General features: G+C 40.5%; 1 long non-coding RNA gene across 1 annotated transcript in view; it reads right to left on the reverse strand.

Moving 5' to 3' along the window:
• Nucleotides 1–215: 215 nt before the first annotated feature.
• LOC148005779 (uncharacterized) overlaps nt 216–17,291 on the reverse strand; it is a 60,432-nt gene continuing 43,356 nt past the window's right edge. The window contains exon 2 of the long non-coding RNA XR_015620210.1: nt 216–1,287. This is a non-coding gene — a long non-coding RNA (uncharacterized LOC148005779). The remainder of the gene's footprint in view (nt 1,288–17,291) is intronic.

Below are 17,291 nucleotides of genomic sequence, written 5' to 3' on the forward strand. Positions count from 1 at the left end.
GCCAACTTGGCCAAAACTAACGTGAACGAAACACATCGCTTTTGACTTAAATGTTCTAACACAGGAAAACGCATTGTAAACATCAGGTAAACCCACCTGGGCATTAAAACACCAATTGGGCCAAACAGTAAGACCCTGTCACAGAAGAGGGGAAGAGGAAGAAAACTCTGAAATGCAAACTAGAAATCAACAACTATTATTGCAATGCCTATGGATTATTTTCTAATTCTGTATTCATGCTTTATTCTATCTTTATTAAGACAGGAGCTGGGTCAGTAGCTCAGTTGGGAAAGTTCTCGCCTGGCATTCATGAAGCCTTCGATCCCCAACGCTGCACAAAACTGAGTGTGGTGGAGTACATGTATAACTCTTCTAGCACTTGAATGTAGAGAAAAGAAGATCAGAAGTTCAAGGTCAGCTTCAACAGCATAGTGAATTTGAGGGTCTGGACCAAATGAGACATCTCTATTTAAAAAGACAAAAACAAAAACAGGGAATTGAATTAACCTCCAGATCCCAGTGACCTAATTACACATATTTCTCTCTTACTATCTGTCTACCTGACTAGGAGGGGTTTAATTCCTCAAGACCTAGGCTAATGTACACTCCACACGATGCTAATGCTAATGTAGTTACATCCCCTTAAAGACCCAAGAACAGCTTAAGGGTTCATCCAGTCTTCTATGGTTCATCCTAGAATGAGGATCCTTACCTCCACCACAACCCATGGGCCAGAGCTACTGATGTAAGCACAGGAGAAGGGAGGTAGAGAATGTTAAAGACCTAGAGTGGAATTCTTAGTGAATGCCACTCTCCTTGCCATGCACACAGAGAAAATCGCACCACATGAACCATTTCATTTTTCTCTTCCTTATGTGTTTTCCTCACAGGCTTCCCACACACCCACAGTTAGATTTCTTCATAAGCATATAGGGACAGCCTTCGGCTGTCAAGTCATTGTTTCACTGTTGGAAACATTGTCGGCCTCCAGTGGTTGCACCAAGCCCCAGACATCCACATGGTCTCCAGTGGCATCCCAAATCACAGACATCTACATGAACCTCTGGCTTCAACAGGTCCTGGGACAGCAGACATTGGATACCAAATTGGCCTTAAGGGGCAGCATGGACCATAGAGGTCTTTTGAGAAGTTCCAATCCAGGAAACGAACTGATCTTCATGTCAAACATCCTTGTCTGTTTTCTTGTTTGTTTTCCTCCTCCTTGTTTTCCTCCTCTTCCTCTTTCTTCATTTTTGATGGGGAGGTCACAAGGGTGAGGGGTCAGACCTGGGAGGACCGGCCAGTGAATATAATCAGGATGCATACTATGAAATTCCCAAATAATCAATAGAAATATTATGTTGGAAAAAAAACAAAAAGAAATGGTGCTTTCTGCCATGTGTTTTTATGGGTGTCTAACATGCATTTCTCATTTAATGCATATGACTAATCTAGAAGACACGGGACAGTGCTGGGTTTAAAACTGAATAGAGGTGCCCCTTGCACTGAAGTTACTTTTCCAAGGACTCACTGCTAGTAAGTCAAATAGTAGGGTTTAGGGTTATCAGACTAAAAAAACCTATCGTGTGTGTGTGTGTGTGTGTGTGTGTGTGTGTGTGTGTGTGTGTATGCACGCGCGCATGCCCATGCGCGTGTGTGACTTAAAGATCTGTGGTCTGGAAGGAATCTAGTGACAGTTGGGCTGGCTCTGAGAAACATAGCCCGTATAGCACTTTAGGAGGAAAGCAGATGCAGGGGAGTAATTTTTTTAAAAGATGAGTTCATTAGCGTTGGATGGTTGATTCAATCCAAAGGGATAAGAGAAAGAAAAGAATGTTATAGAGATCTGAAGGGAACACAAACATGAAAATTACCCTTTTATTTGAGTGTAATTCGTGACTTACATCTAAAAATGAAATGGTCCTGTATTATAAAATAATGCAAAATAAATTACAGAGAATGTTTAAAAAAAAAAAAGAAAGATCTGTGCTCTGGATGTGGGACATACCACTGCAGTAAGATTGACAAGGATAATAAAGATCACAACAAAGAATGGGGATGGTCCAGTCATAACCAGTAACCTGTAGATGGCAGGAACCATGGGGCCGAACAGAAGGCTGGTAAAGCTTTCCGTTGCTGGGACTTGCTGGGAGAGCCTGTGTTTAGCATGCTTGAAGCTGTGAGTCCAATTCCCAGCACAAAAATTAAAAATAAAACAAATTTCCATCCTTTTTCTTTTTCTGTGTGAGATCTTTGGAAAGATAGCTGGTCTCTTTGAATTAATTAAGGACCCTAGATCCTTAGACCATTTTGAGAGGGTGGGCAGCCCAAGGATATAAATACTATTGCTACTCTAGAAATTTAAAATTAAGCCATATTTCAATCAGAAATAGAAAAAATAATAAACAAAAAAATCTCTGAAATTAAGTATACATAGTTTACTTAATATGTGTTCTCTGTTTAAAATGGCTCCAGTTATAGTCTCTAGTGCTTTCGATATACTCTTGTCTTGTCAATCATTCTACAAATTGTAGGACTGATTACGTATTATCATATATCTTAAAACTAGTAATGAACTAATTGATTCCTATTTTTAAAATGCTAATATCAGAGTCATTTAAATATTGTCATCACAATTGTACTCTAAGAGAGCAAACTAAACACACACCAAGTTTTGTCTCAATACGGCTGTTTCTAAAGTTAACACAGAGCCAATAGACATATGACAAACTTTAAGAATTTTTCTAGTGAGCTTTACATCAACTTAACACCAGTTATGGTCATCTGAGAGAAGGAAAATGCCTCCCTAAGATCAGGCTATAGACAAGCTTGTAGAGTATTTCTTAATTGTGATTAATGGGAGAGAGCTCAGCCCATTGTGGGTAGTGCCATCTCTGGGCTGGTGGTTCTGGGTTCTATTAGAAAGCAGGGTGAGCAAGCCACAAGGAGCAAGTCAGTAAGCAGCACCCCTCCACAGCCTCTGCATCAACTTCTGTCTCTGGGGTCCATTTCTTGTCTGCGTTTTTGCCCTGACTTCCTTGTGTGATGAACAGTGATGTGGAAGTGTGGAAGTCACATAAACCCTTTCCTCTTCAAGTTGCTTCGGTCATGGTGCTTCATTACAGCAACAATAACCCTAAACTAGGACAGAAATTGGTAGCAAGATAGTGAGAAATTGCTGCAACAGACCTGAACCATGTTGTTTTGAGAAGGACTATGGAAGGTCTTTGGAACTCTGGAGTAGGAAAGCAGTTGAGTATCCAAAGCTTTGTGAGCCGAGAGCTTGGGAGCCAAATGTTGAGAGAAACAGAAGCCCTGGAGCTTGGCTTGAGAAGCTCCATAAAGATTCTATAATGGCCATTGCATATTTTGAGTTCAAAATGTGTGGTTCTGATCAGCTGATGAATTGGCTGTAATTAATAAGATGCTGATGTGAAACTTTTGCTTTGTTGAGGCAATCAACACTGCTCAGCTGGAGCTAAGAGATTAGGGGTGATTAAGAAGTGATCACCTTTGAGGTAAAATCTTTTGGGAAGTGTTTCCCAAGAGTCAGCACACAGAGGCTGTGTTCCAGGGGAGGCCAAGGTTGTATCATGTGCTGGCAGCCAAAGTTGGTAGTATAAGAGTCACCCACGTGATACTGATTTTGAAGGCATGAAGAAGGCATGAAGATCACGTGAGGTTTGGCACTTGAGAGGACAGAAAGGACCACTGGGGAAGCTGCAGCCTCAATAGTAGTTGAAAGCCCAGAATTGAAGGACTCATGCATAGAATGCGAGCCCTGTAGGCACCAAGAAGAGAGCCCAGAAGAGGCTACTGGTGAAAGCACAGTGAAGTCGCAGCAGAGAACCTGTACTTTGGAGATGCCATTACCATAGGATAAACAAAGGAGGCAATAGTTGTAGAGTGGAGCTGGCTTGTGCCTAGAAAGCAAACTGTATGTGTTGCAGAGGGCCGCGCCTGCAAAGTGACCCAAGTCCTTTGGAGAAGCCCAGAAGATTGTGAGTGGACAATCCCAGTCACTGGACATTGAGTGACTTACACTGTTAGAGTTTGATTTTGCTCTGTTCAGATTGTGACTGTGCCTTGGTCCTTCCCTCTTGAAGTAAGAGAGTATCTCATTTGTTTTCTATTTTATGAGAGTCCACAGTTGAGAGACTTCATTAAAAAGAGATTTTGTGGGGTTGGGGATTTAGCTCAGTGGTAGAGCGCTTGCCTAGGAAGCGCAAGGTCCTGGGTTCGGTCCCCAGCTCCGAAGTTTTTGTATCTTAAAAGAGAGTAGATATTTTTAAAGAGACAACTTTTGAAGTGTTTGTAAGGTTGTGGCTTAACAGTGATGTGTTTGGGTGTCAAGTTGACAAAAGGTCAGTTGTGCAATAGCAGCCCTAACTAGAAAAATATCAAAACATTTTTCCTTCACACAAGGGATTGGTTAAAGAAAAGGCCCCAGAGACCCCCAAAAACAATATAGACTATTGCCAATGTTGTTTGCCCTCTAGAGTTCTTGATGATAGGACCCCATGGCTGAAGACTTCACACATTTTGGTTGCAGAACATAAATCAAATTGGAACTGAGCTGGCAGTGTCCTCCCTGCTGGGTGGCTTTCACAGTACTAGAAATTGCTATACAAGCTGCTGGGGGAAAAGTCACTAATGGTCACAATCAGCTGTGAACCTCACCAACCATAATAGTGGGTTTCAGGGCATGTGTCCACTGACACAGTAGTGGGATGACTATTGAAGATGTAACCAACCACTTTTTGATTGGATGAGACCCATTCCCCAGGCAGGCATTCTGCAAACCTCATCGAGAGCCAACTCTTGGGGAGATCAGAGGCCCTGGAGGGTAAACCTGTGACTGTTGTCTTGGCAACTGGACACGGTGCCAAACCATGTTCTAAATAACTTATGCTGATGCACATAGATTCGTGCTGTTCTCCACCTTGATCAGAGCGGCTGCCCTTTGTAGTCACCGGCAGTTATAACAAAGGTCCTCAGTCAGTCAACAAGTGCTAAGAATAGAGGACACCTATATTAACTCACCCAAAACTCTGAGAACAACATGGAAGGGGTGGGCGGACAGATTGTGAGGGTCAGAGACCAGGGAAGACTGCATGCAAAAGTGCCTTCTGACTGTGCTATGCCGCTGTACCCAAGAACTCACTGCACAAGACATGTATAAGACTGGGCCCATCACCATTTCAGCATGCATGGAGGAGGGGTTTATGTGGCCGGTCCTTCCCAGAGGGAATATTGGAAATTAATGGTTGCTGGAGGAAAGTGTGTAATTCTCTATGTCAGTGGTTCTCAGCCTTCCTACTGCTGCCAAGAGAAACTTTAATATAGTTCCTCATGTTGTGACCCTCCCAATCATCAAATTAGTTTGTTGCTATTTCATAACTGTAATTTTGCTCCAAATTATATTATAAAGATCTGATATGCAGAATATCTGGTATGTGACCTTCCTAAGGGGGTCACGATCTACAGGTTAAAAACTGCTGCCTAAAGTAGTTGTAACCACTGAGAAGTTGCCCATGTTCTAGAGAATAACGTCTCACTCCTGCTCATGCGAGTACAACAGTTATACTCCGTGAGTCAAATGAAAGAATTTAGAAATGAAAGTAGAAGGGTTGCTTGATGGGAAAAGAAAGAGTTTTAGCAGGAAAGAGAGGGCTGTGAGAGCAGAAAATAGGAGGTGAAAATGACCAAAAACTTAAAATATACGCATATGAAATTTTTGAAGAAATTAAAAAAAAAAAACCTCTTTGAGACAAGTTTTTGCTATGTTACCCAAAGCAGGCCTTGAATCTAGGGCTAGAATTATAGGCCTAGACTATCACATACAAATAGTCACATGTTGTTCACTGAGAAATATTTGTTTCCTATGACTGCTGTAATAAATTGTCATAGAACAAGGTGGGCTCAAACAACAGAAATGTCTACAGTTCCTGAGGCTGGAAGTTCAAACTCAAGGTGGCAGCAGGACCTTGTTCAGTTTGAAGGATCTTGTCATGCCTCCTTCTAACTTTTGGTAATTCCCAACAATTTGGGGATTCCCTTGGTTTCTTGACCCCCATACTTAATCTCTGCCTCTATTGTTATGTGGTCTTCTCCATATATCTGTGTACAAATTTCCTCCTCTTTGAGGACACTGGAGTATACCCAATCCAAAACCACCTGATCTAAATGATTTGCTTCTACCAGGACCCCCTTTTTAAACAAGGTCATATTCACAGGTTTCAGGAATAAGGATTTCAACATCTATGGGGGTAGAGCATTTGGCTCGCAATGGCAGCTATAAATACATCTGCAGATCTTCCTGAAGGATATGGGCAAAGACTACAGAAAGAGAATGTAGATTCCCCAACTCTAGTGGAAGACTCTGCTAGGTAGTAGATTTTACCAGCAGATCCCAAAATCTCTCTCATAAGGTGAAGGGTAAGCACACAGAATTGCAGCCTTTTAATGGGCTTAGGAGATAAAAGCAGAGTGAATATCTACCTATACATTACATTTTTTACCTCTTATTAATCAATTCTTTAAAAGGCTCCAAACTGCATGTGAGGGTGCAAGCCTTTAATGCCAGCACTCAGGAAACAGAGGCAACTGGAGCTCTGTGACATCAAGTCCAGTCTTTACAGTGAGTTCCGGGCTTGTCAGAGCTACACAGTAAGAGCCATCTGTCTGTCTGGATGGATGAATAGATGGATGGATGACTGGATCAAGCAAACTCCCTTACAAACAAAATTTGACAACTAGACCATTTGAAATTTAAGAACTCCTAAAATCCTTGACTATTAATCATTTTTCTCTGTTTTTCTAAGAGCAAAAACTCTTGTTACTCAATCCATGATATGTAAACGTTCTTGGATCAACCTTATTGCACTCCTTGAATTAAATAATTAGCTACCAACACTGACCAAATGATGATTATGGTAAGAATAATGGTGATAACATTGATAAAAGTACATCTAAGACACTGCTAAGAATTTGGGATGCCCAGAGCAGAGGTGTTCCACAGCCCTCAGACACAAAACCTGCCTGCAGAGAGCTGGTTGGCCAGGAGCACTCTCCCTCCGAAGCCCACAGCCCACAAGTAGGACTCCATTTTCTCTCTACTGACTGTCCAAAGAGAGACCCACCAAGAGTGCACAGGGCTCAAGAGCCTCAAGGCTGCCTGAGATGGGACCCTTTAGGTCTCCATCTGCTCCCAGAGCTGGGGCTGTCCCACAGCTCTCAGACACAAAACCTGCCAGCAGAGAGTTGATCTGCCAGGAGCGCTCTCACTCCTAAGGTCATAGGCTCATGGGCTCACAGACCCACAAGAGACAAGCTCCAGTTAGAGACAGGAAGACTAACTAACATCAGAGATAAACAGATGGCAGGAGGAAAGCACAAGAATTTAAGCAACAGAAACCAAGATTACTTGGCATCATCAGAACCCAATTCTCCCACCAAAGCAAATACTGGATATCCCAACACACCAGAAAAACAAGATTTGGATTTAAAAATCATATCTCATGATGATGATAGAGGACTTAAAGAAGGACATAAATAACTCCCTTAAAGAAATACAGAACACAGGTAAACAAGTAGAAGCCCTCAAAGAGGAAACTGAAAAATCCTCTAAAGAATTACAGGAAAATACAACCAAACAGGTGAAGGAATTGAACAAAACCATCCAGGAAATAAAACATGAAAATAGAAACAATAAATAAATCACAAAATGAGACAATCCTAGAGTTAGAAAACCTAAGAAAAACAACAGGAGTCATAGACACAAGCATCACCAACAGAATACAAGAGATAGAAGAGAGAATCTCAGGGGCAGAAGATACCATAGAAAACATTGACACAATAGTCAAAGAAAATGCTAAAAGCAATAAACTCCTAACTCAAAACACCCGGGAAATCCAGGACACAATGAGAAGACCAAACCTAAGGTTAATAGTTATAGAAGAAAACAAAGATTCCCAACTTAAAGGGCAATAAATATCTTCAACAAAATTATAGAAGAAAACTTCCCTAACCTAAATAAAGAGATGACCATAAGCACATAAAGAAGCCTACAGAACTCCACCCAGATTAGACCAGAAAAGAAATTCCTCCCATCACATAACAGTCAAAACACTAAATACACAAAACAAAGACAGAATATTAAAAGCAGTAAGGAAAAAAGGTCAAGAAACACATAAAGTCAAACCTATCAGAATTACACCAGACTTCTCACCAGAGACTATGAAAGCTAGAAGATCCTGGGCAGATGTCATTCAGACCCTAAGAGAACACAAATGCCAGCACAGGCTACTATATTCAGTAAAATTCTCAATTACCATAGATGGAGAAAACAAGATATTCCATGACAAATCCAAATGTGCACAATATCTTCCAACAAATCCAGCCGTACAAAGGATAATAGATGGAAAACTACAACACAAAGAGGGAAACTACACTCTAGAAAAAGCAAAAAAGTAATCTTCTTGCAACAAACCCAAAAGAAGATAGCCTCACAAACATAATTCCACCTCTAACAACAAAAATATCAGGACACAATCATTATTTCTTGCTATCTCTTAGCATCGATGGACTCAATTCCCCAATAAAAGGACATAAATAAACAGACTGAATATGTAAAGAGGACTCAGCATTATGCTGCATACAGGAAACACACCTTGGTAACAAAGAAAGACACTACCTAAGAGTAAAAGGCTGGGAAAAATTCCAAGGAAATAGTTCCAAGAAACAAGTTGGAGTAGCCATTCTAATATCAAATAAAATCAACTTTCAATGACAAGTTATCAAAAATGATAAGGAAGGACACTTTATACTCATCAAAGGAAAAATTTACCAAGATGAACTCTCAATTCTGAACATCTATTCTCCAAATGCAAGGGCACCCACATTCATTAAAAAAAACTTTACTAAAGCTCAAAGCATACATTACACCACACACAATAATAGTAGGAGATTTCAACACACCACTCTCATCAATGGACAGATCATGGAAACAGAAACTAAGCAGAGACAGAGTGAAACTAACAGAAGTTATGAACATAAATGGATTTAACAGACATCTATAGAACATTTCATCCTAAAACGAAAGAATATAACCTTCTTCTCAGAACATCATGGTACCTTCTCAAACATTAACCATATAATTGGTCACAAAACAGGCCTCAATAAATACAAGGAGATTGAAATAATCCCATGCATTCTATCAGTTCACCATGAACTAAGGCTGGTCTTCAATAACAACAAAAGCAACAGAAAGCCCACATACACATGGAAGCTGAACAACACCCTACTCAATGACAACTTGGTCAAGAAAGAAAGAAAGAAAGAAAGAAAGAAAGAAAGAAAGAAAGAAAGAAAGAAAGAAAGAAAGAAGGGAGGGAGGGAGGGAGGGAGGGAGGGAGGGAGGGAGGGAGGGAGGGAGGGAGGGAGGAAGGAAGGAAGGAAGGAAGGAAGGAAGGAAGGAAGGAAGGAAGGAAGAAAAGACTCTTTGGAATTTAGTGAAAATGGAGGCACAAAATACCCAAACTTATGGGATACAATGAAGCAGTGTTAACAGGAAAACTCATAGCTCTGAGTGCCTCCAAAAAGAAATTGGAGAGAGCATACAATAGCAGCTTGACAGCACACCTGAAAGCTCTAGAACAAAAAGAAGCAAATTCACCCACGAGGACTAGACAGCAGGAAATAATTAAATTCAGAGCTGAAATCAACCAAGTAGAAACAAAAAGAACTATACAAAGAATCAACAAAACCAGGAGCTGGTTCTTTGAGAAAATCAACAAATTAGATCAACCCTTAGCCACCCTAACCAGAGGGCATAGAGACAGTATCCAAATTAACAAAATCAGGAATGAAAAGGGAGACATAACAACAGAAACTGAGGAAATTCAAAACGTTTTCTGATCCTACTACTAAAACCTATATTCAACAAAACTGGAAAATCTGGATGAAATGGACAATTTTCTAGATAGGTACCAGGTACCAAATATAAATCACGATTAGATAAACCATCTAAACAGTCCCATAAACCCTAAAGAAATAGAAGCAGTCATTAAAATTCTCCCAACCAAAAATAAATAAATAAAAAGCCCAGAACAGATGGATTTAGTACACAATTCTATCAAACTTTCAAAGAAGACCTAATACCAATACTCTTAAAACTATTCCACGACAAAGACTCAACAAAGAAAGAAAACTTCAGACCAATTTCCCTTGTGAATATCGATGCCAAAATACTTAATAAGATTCTCGCAAACCAAATCCAAGAACACATCAAAATGATCATTCATCATGATCAAGTAACCTTCATCCCAGGAACACAGGGATGGTTCAATATACAGATATCCATCAATGTAATCCACTATATAAAAAAAGTCAAGGAAAAAAAACCACATGATCATTTAGATGCCAAGAAAGCATTTGACAAAATTCAACATCCCTTCATGCTAAAAGTCTTAGAAAGATCAGGAATTCAAGGCCCATACCTAGACATAGTAAAAGCAATATACAACAAACCAGTAGCCAACATCAAACTAAATGGAGAAAAACTTGAAGCAATCCCACTATAATCAGGGACTAGACAAGGCTGCCCTCTCTCTCCCTACTTATTCAATATAGTACTTGAAGTCCTAGCCAAAGAAAAAATTAAACAACAGAAAGAGGTCAAAGGGATACAAATTGGAAAGCAAGAAATCAAAATATCACTATTTGCAGATGATATGATTGTATTCTTAAGTGACCCCAAAAATTCCACCAGAGAACTCCTAAACCTGATAAACAACATCAGCAAAATGGTCGGATATAAAATTAACTCAAACAAATCAGTAGCCTTCCTCTACTCAGTGGATAAACAGGCTGAGAAAGACATTAAGGAAATGACACCCTTCACAATAGTCCCAAATAATATAAAATACCTTGGTGTGACTCTAACCAAGCAAGTGAAAGATCTGTATGACAAGAACTTCAAGTCTCTGAAGAAAGAAATCAAAGATCTGAAAAGATGGAAAGATCGCCCATGCTCATGGATTCACAGGATTAATATAGTAAAAATGTCCATCTTGCCAAAAGCAATCTACAGATTCAATACAATCCCCATCAACATTCCAACTCATTTCTTCATATAATAAGAAGAGCAATTTGCAAATTCATTTGGAATAACAAAAAACCCAAGATAGTGAAAACTATTCTCAACAATACAAGAGCCTCTGGGGGAAATCACCATCCCTGACCTCAAGCAGTATTACAGAGCAATATTGATAAAAACTTCATGGTATTGGTACAGAGACAGGCAGGTAGAACAGTGGGATAGAATTGAAAACCCAGAAATGAACCCAGACTCCTATGTTCACTCGATCTTTCACAAAGTAGCTAAAACTATATAATGGAAAAAAGACAGCATTTTCAACAAATAGTGCTGGTTCAACTGGAGGTCAGCATGTAAAAGAATGCAACTTGACCCATTCTTATCTCCTTGCACAATGCTCAAGTCCAAGTGGATCAAACACCTCCACATAAAACTATATACATGAAAACTAATAGAAGAGAAAGTGGGGAAGAGCCTTGAACACATGGGCACTGGGGAAATTTTCCTGAAGAAAACACCAATGGCTTATGCTCTAAGATCAAGAAACGACAAGCAGGGGTTGGGGATTTAGCTCAGTGGTAGAGCGCTTGCCTAGCAAATGCAAGGCCCTGGGTTCGGTCCCCAGCTCCGAAAAAAAGAAAAAGAGAAAAAAAAAAGAAACAACAGGCAAAGAACAAAAGAACACTATTAATAGGACAAATGGCAACCAACAGATTAGGAAAAAGTCTTTACCAATCCTACATCTGATAGAGGGCTAATATTAATATATACAAAGAACTCAAGAAGTTAGACTCCAGAGAATCAAATAATCCTATTAAAAATGGGGTACAGAGCTAAACAAAGAATTCTCAACTGAGGAATACCAAATGACTGAAAAGTACCTAAAGAAATGTTCAACATCAGGGAAATGCAAATCAAAACAACCCTGAGATTCCACCTCACACCAATCAGAATAGCTAAGATCAAAAACTCAGGTGACAGCAGATGCTGGTGAGGATGTGGAGAATGAGGAACACTCCTCCATTGTTGGTGGGTCTGCAGACTGGTACAACCATTCTGGAAATCAGTCTGGAGGTTACTCAGAAAATTGGACATAGTACTATCCGAGGACCCAGCTACACTGCTCCTGGAAACACACCCAAAAGATGCTCTTATATGTAACAAGGACACATGCTCCACTATGTTCACAGCAGCCTAATTTATAATAGCCAGAAGCTGGAAAGAACCCAGATGTCCTTCAACAGAGGAATGGATACAGAAAATGTGGTACATTTGCACAATGGACTATACTCAGCTATTAAAAACAATGACTTTATGAAATTCTTAGGCAAATGGATGGAACTAGAAAATATCCTGAGTGAGGTACCCAGTCAGTCACATAAGAACACACATGGTATGCACTCACTGATAAGTGGATATTAACCCAAAAGCTTGGAATACCTACAAACAAATTCAAAGATCACAAGAAGCCAAGAAGTAGGAAAACCAAAATGTAGATGCTTCATTCCTTCTTAGAATGGAGAACAGAATACTTACAGGAGGAAATACAGGTTAAAGACTGGAGCAGGGACTGAAGAAAAGGTCATCCTGAGACTTGCCTCACCTGGGGATCCATCCCATATGCAGCCACCAAACCCAGTCACTGTTGCTGATGCCAAGGACTTGGAGACAGGAGACAGATATGGGTGTTTTCTGAGAGGCTCTGCCAGAACCCTACTGATATAGATGAGGATGGTTGCACCTAACCATTGGACTGAACAAGGGAACCCCAATGAAAGAGTTAGGGAAAAGACTGAAGGAGCTGAAGAGGTTTGCAACACCATAGGAAGAACAACAATATCAGCCAACCAGACCCCACCAGAGCTCCCAGAGACTAAACCACCAACCAGTGAGTGCACATGAACAGACCCATGACTCCAGCCACATATGTAGCAGAGGACGGCATTGTCCAGCTTCAATAGCAGGAAAAGGCCTTGGTCCTATGAAGGCTCATTTCCCCAGTGTAGGGGAATGGCAGGTTGCTGAGGTGGGAGTGGATGGGTGGGAGTGGGAGCATCCTCATAGAAACAGGGGGAGGGGTAGGGAATATAGGAAGTGTAAATACATAAAATATCCAAGAAAAATAAAATTTAAAATAAGAACTCTGTAGCCTTTGTTTTCATCAGATGCGATATCTTAAAAGTAGACGAACGCACTCAAGTGTTTCTCATCCCTTATATAATAAGTACAGATAGAGATCTGGAGCTTATTTTTAAAGCAAAAAAAAAAATTAACCAAGGCTCAAAATAAATATATTCATCAAGGAACAATAGTCTTGTAGCAATGTTGCCTTTAGCAGAGTACCTTGGGGTGATGAATCATTGTACTTGCTGATCTTACAAGTTCACATGTAATTACAGAGGCATGGAAGTGGGGGTGGTGCGGCTCTTCCACACAGAAACCTAGCAGCCGACATCTAATAAACACAGAGAGGTTTGTACTCAAATTATGTAAGAATTACAACAACCCTACCAGGGAAAGAAAAACTCGAGTCAAACTGTAAACTGATTTTTCACTTCCGTTTCTGAGTCATTTATTGCAAAAAGCAATCCCAAAATAAAAGCACACAATTGGGAAGGGAATCAAGCTAATTTTATAATACATATATATTAAACTATTGATTTCCAGAAAAACAGGAACTATCTCTCCCTTCCCTCCCCCTCGTTCCCTCTCCATATTTATACGTATGAATAGATTTGTTATATATAGTCTTTAGTGTATGTATTTACACACGAGAGAGAGAGAGAGAGAGAGAGAGAGAGAGAGAGAGAGATCTTAAGACAGATACATAGATTTAATTAAGATATTCTTCTACAGCTAAAATTTGAGAAATGTTTTCAGGAACTATTTTTTAAATTGCTAATAATGTTTTTTTCTTTTATCTTATATTAACTAAAACTTCCAGATACCAAATTTTAGTTTACATTTGTGTTTCTGTCATATACACTCTGCTCCTTTCTTTTAAAAATTAAAATCCAAATAAGGCCTCTTTCTCAAAGCCCAAATCTCACTGCCCTGCCATCTTGCCTGACTCCCAGGGTTGGTTGACCCTTTGAATCCCCTTCTTCTTCACAGCCTTATTTCCCTGCACTTGACTGTGGGTTCCCCACTCAGCTGCTTCTCTGTTGGAACTCATCACTATCGAGACCTAGGCCTCTCGGTCTCAACTGATCATTTTCAAATGTCGCAAGGTACCCAGTAAACTTCTACCCCAGCACCAACAAGCAAAGCAGAGAAAGAAAACTCCCACCTTCCAGAAGCAAACAGAATGCCAGATCTGAACTAAGAGAAGCTTAACTGTGTTCAGACTTCTTACCTCTTCCTGGGTATCTTTTTACCAGGGCTCCAAAGTCCAGCCACAGGGACATCTCCAGAGGCTGGGAACTGTGCCTTCTAGGTGGTCAGTCTATGATCCCCATGTTGCCAAGCTTTGGAAAGAAATCCTGAACCTACTAAACAAACCACTGCTATCTTACTTAAAACTATCAAAACTCTCTCCATCCCACAAATCCTAAAAATGTCAAACCTCTCGAAAGGAGGGTCTAATTCTCCCTAAAACCCAAGTGCCTTCCCAGGTGTAGCTCTTTCCTTGCTATGTCTGGTCTCCAGGCAACACCAAATCTGCCTGTCTCTCACAGAAACCGTCCATGGTTCTTCCTGTTAAGAAGTCTAGATCCGTTGACTCTAATAAGTCTCCTTTTTCCATAGTATCTGTGAATCAAGTCTCAGCTGAACATGTTAACTCAATGGGTTTGGCGTTCCTAATTGTGGTGAATGAAATCAGAAGTGTAACAGTCTGTTGACCTAAGGCGACAAACATTCCATGCCTACCACACCAGGAGACCCAAGAGCTGGCAGAAAGAAAAAAAAATCCCTGAACTTTGCTCAAAGAAATTTATGAAACTAGATGTTGATGCGCTGCTCTCTAGCAATAAATCAATGATTCCTTTTGAGTCACCTACCCTAGGCTGACCCAGGATCCAAATGAAGGCAGAGATTGGATATGTTGGTCAAAGGCTGGAAAAACCACTTAGAGCGTTCTTCTGTGAGGCCGAGCTACCAGTGTGACTTAACAGCTACAAAATTCACAGCGAGTATCACGGGGCAAGCTGGATCTTTGTCCACAGACCAGCATGCTTGACCGAGAGGAGTTATTTTATAAATAACGACTAGAGAAATGAGATTTCTAAGCACAGCTCTGAAATGGCTTAATTTTGAACATGCATGCCGGCCAAATACTGTCTCGTGCGTAGACAGATACATCATTGTTAAAGTGAGAAGAGAAAATCAATTAGTGAAATTAAGGAAGACACAGCCTTACCAGGCTTCCTCATGTTCAATCTCACAGTTCTGGCCCCTTGCCTTTCTGTGATGGATGAAGCTGATAATAGAAGAATTACAAACTCGGTATAAGGGCAACATTTTTCACTTGGAATTGAATTTGCTGAATTAGCAGCCACCAGCCTGTTGGACGGGAAGCACAGACATTACACTACTTGCAAGAACAAATGCAGCGTGATAACAACAGCTCGAGAAAGGGTACAGGAGCAGGCTTTCTCTTCAATCCACTCTCCTCACTGATGAGACTACACAGAACATCCATTGTTTCTTATCAACACCCACGGTGCTATACTTTCACCCCTTACAGAAAAACTGAGCTTATATTTACAGGAAATGACCAGCATGCCTAAAAGAGATGCCATAGGTAAATATACCACCCAGAAACTCAGTATTCATACTCCAACACCCCAAAGCACTGAGAGGATCTCTTTGGTGCTTTTGAGATCAGTAGTGTAAGTTATACATAACCAGAGTTCATCACACATGAGTCTCATATGTGATCAGAGCAGACCTTCAGTCAGTGCTGTGGAACTAGAACACAGTAGGGAGGCCTGTGTGTACATGTGTCTGGGCCTCACAAATAAGTTTCAAGGGGATAGCAGAGTTCTAGATACCAAGCAAGCTTTTCCATGCCTACAATCAAATATAAAAGTCATGGGCAAAAATGTACAATGGGAGAAAGTCATGATAAGTAATCGTAGAGTTTATGGAAGTTTTAAAAGTAGAAGACATAAAAATCAAAATGCCAAAGACAAATACAACTGGGAAAAGATAGAACGTAACTGACAAAGAGTCAATATGGCTACAGGACGCACAGATTTATAAACTGGCTATGAATGGCATAAGCAGATACTTCACCAAAGTAGCAATGCCATTCATAAACACAGGAACACATTCAATCCCACTTAACCCCAAAAAACTAATTCAAATAGGTGGTTTTTGTTTGTTTGTTAACATAAGTAACAATACTTTTTTCCAACAATACTTAATTATAATTCACCCCTGCCAAGATCAGTAGAAAGGAGATAAAGAGAGTGAGATTTGGTGGTCGTAAGAAATGTTTGAAGAGTCCTCTGATGTAGGAAGGAAGCTATAGAGAGCTGTCTCTCATGCTCCTTCCCCGAGGAAGTGCTGTGATCAGAGGCTCTCCCTCATCCCAACCTGCAGTCCTATGACATGCCAGGCACTCTCCAGATGATTGTGGACCTCACCTTTCAAGTCCAAGCTTTAGCCATGCTACAGCACACTAAGATTTCATTAGTGACACTCCTTGACCTCAATCCCTGAGCTTGTACCTCCTTGTCTCTTAGAGTTGCTAACTTCTGCTGGATCTTCAGAATTTGAACCCTTTCCTGGTTATGTCATTGATATATGCTCTTTCTATCTGGTAGAATGCCCCATCCTGGCCTACCCTGTTCAATCATGTCATGATATAGTAGGACATTAATCTATAGTATAGAGGGGACAAAAGCAGACAACCCTACTGTTTACTGTCTGGCCCAGCATCGCACATTATTCAATGAAGTGCTCACAGCTTCTGAGGCCAGTGAGAAGCATCGTTTCTGCTCTACCTGTAGGGAAGATCTAGATACTTCCCAGCCTTACATAGCTGCTGATTGCAGCCCGCGACATTTTGACTCCAAAGTCAAAATGACCCCTTCGTATCCCCACATAATCAAACCCAGAGCTTTGATTATACCCAACACATGCGAAGACTGTGATTTTACTTACAGAATAAATCTTTATTATAACGAACAGTACACATATAAAGTCTTATTGCTTTTATAGCATCTAGCTAGGCCAATCAAATATT

This window comes from Rattus norvegicus, chromosome 5 (assembly GCF_021556685.1).
Source record: "Rattus norvegicus strain SHRSP/BbbUtx chromosome 5, alternate assembly SHRSP_T2T, whole genome shotgun sequence".
Lineage (NCBI taxonomy): Eukaryota > Metazoa > Chordata > Mammalia > Rodentia > Muridae > Rattus > Rattus norvegicus.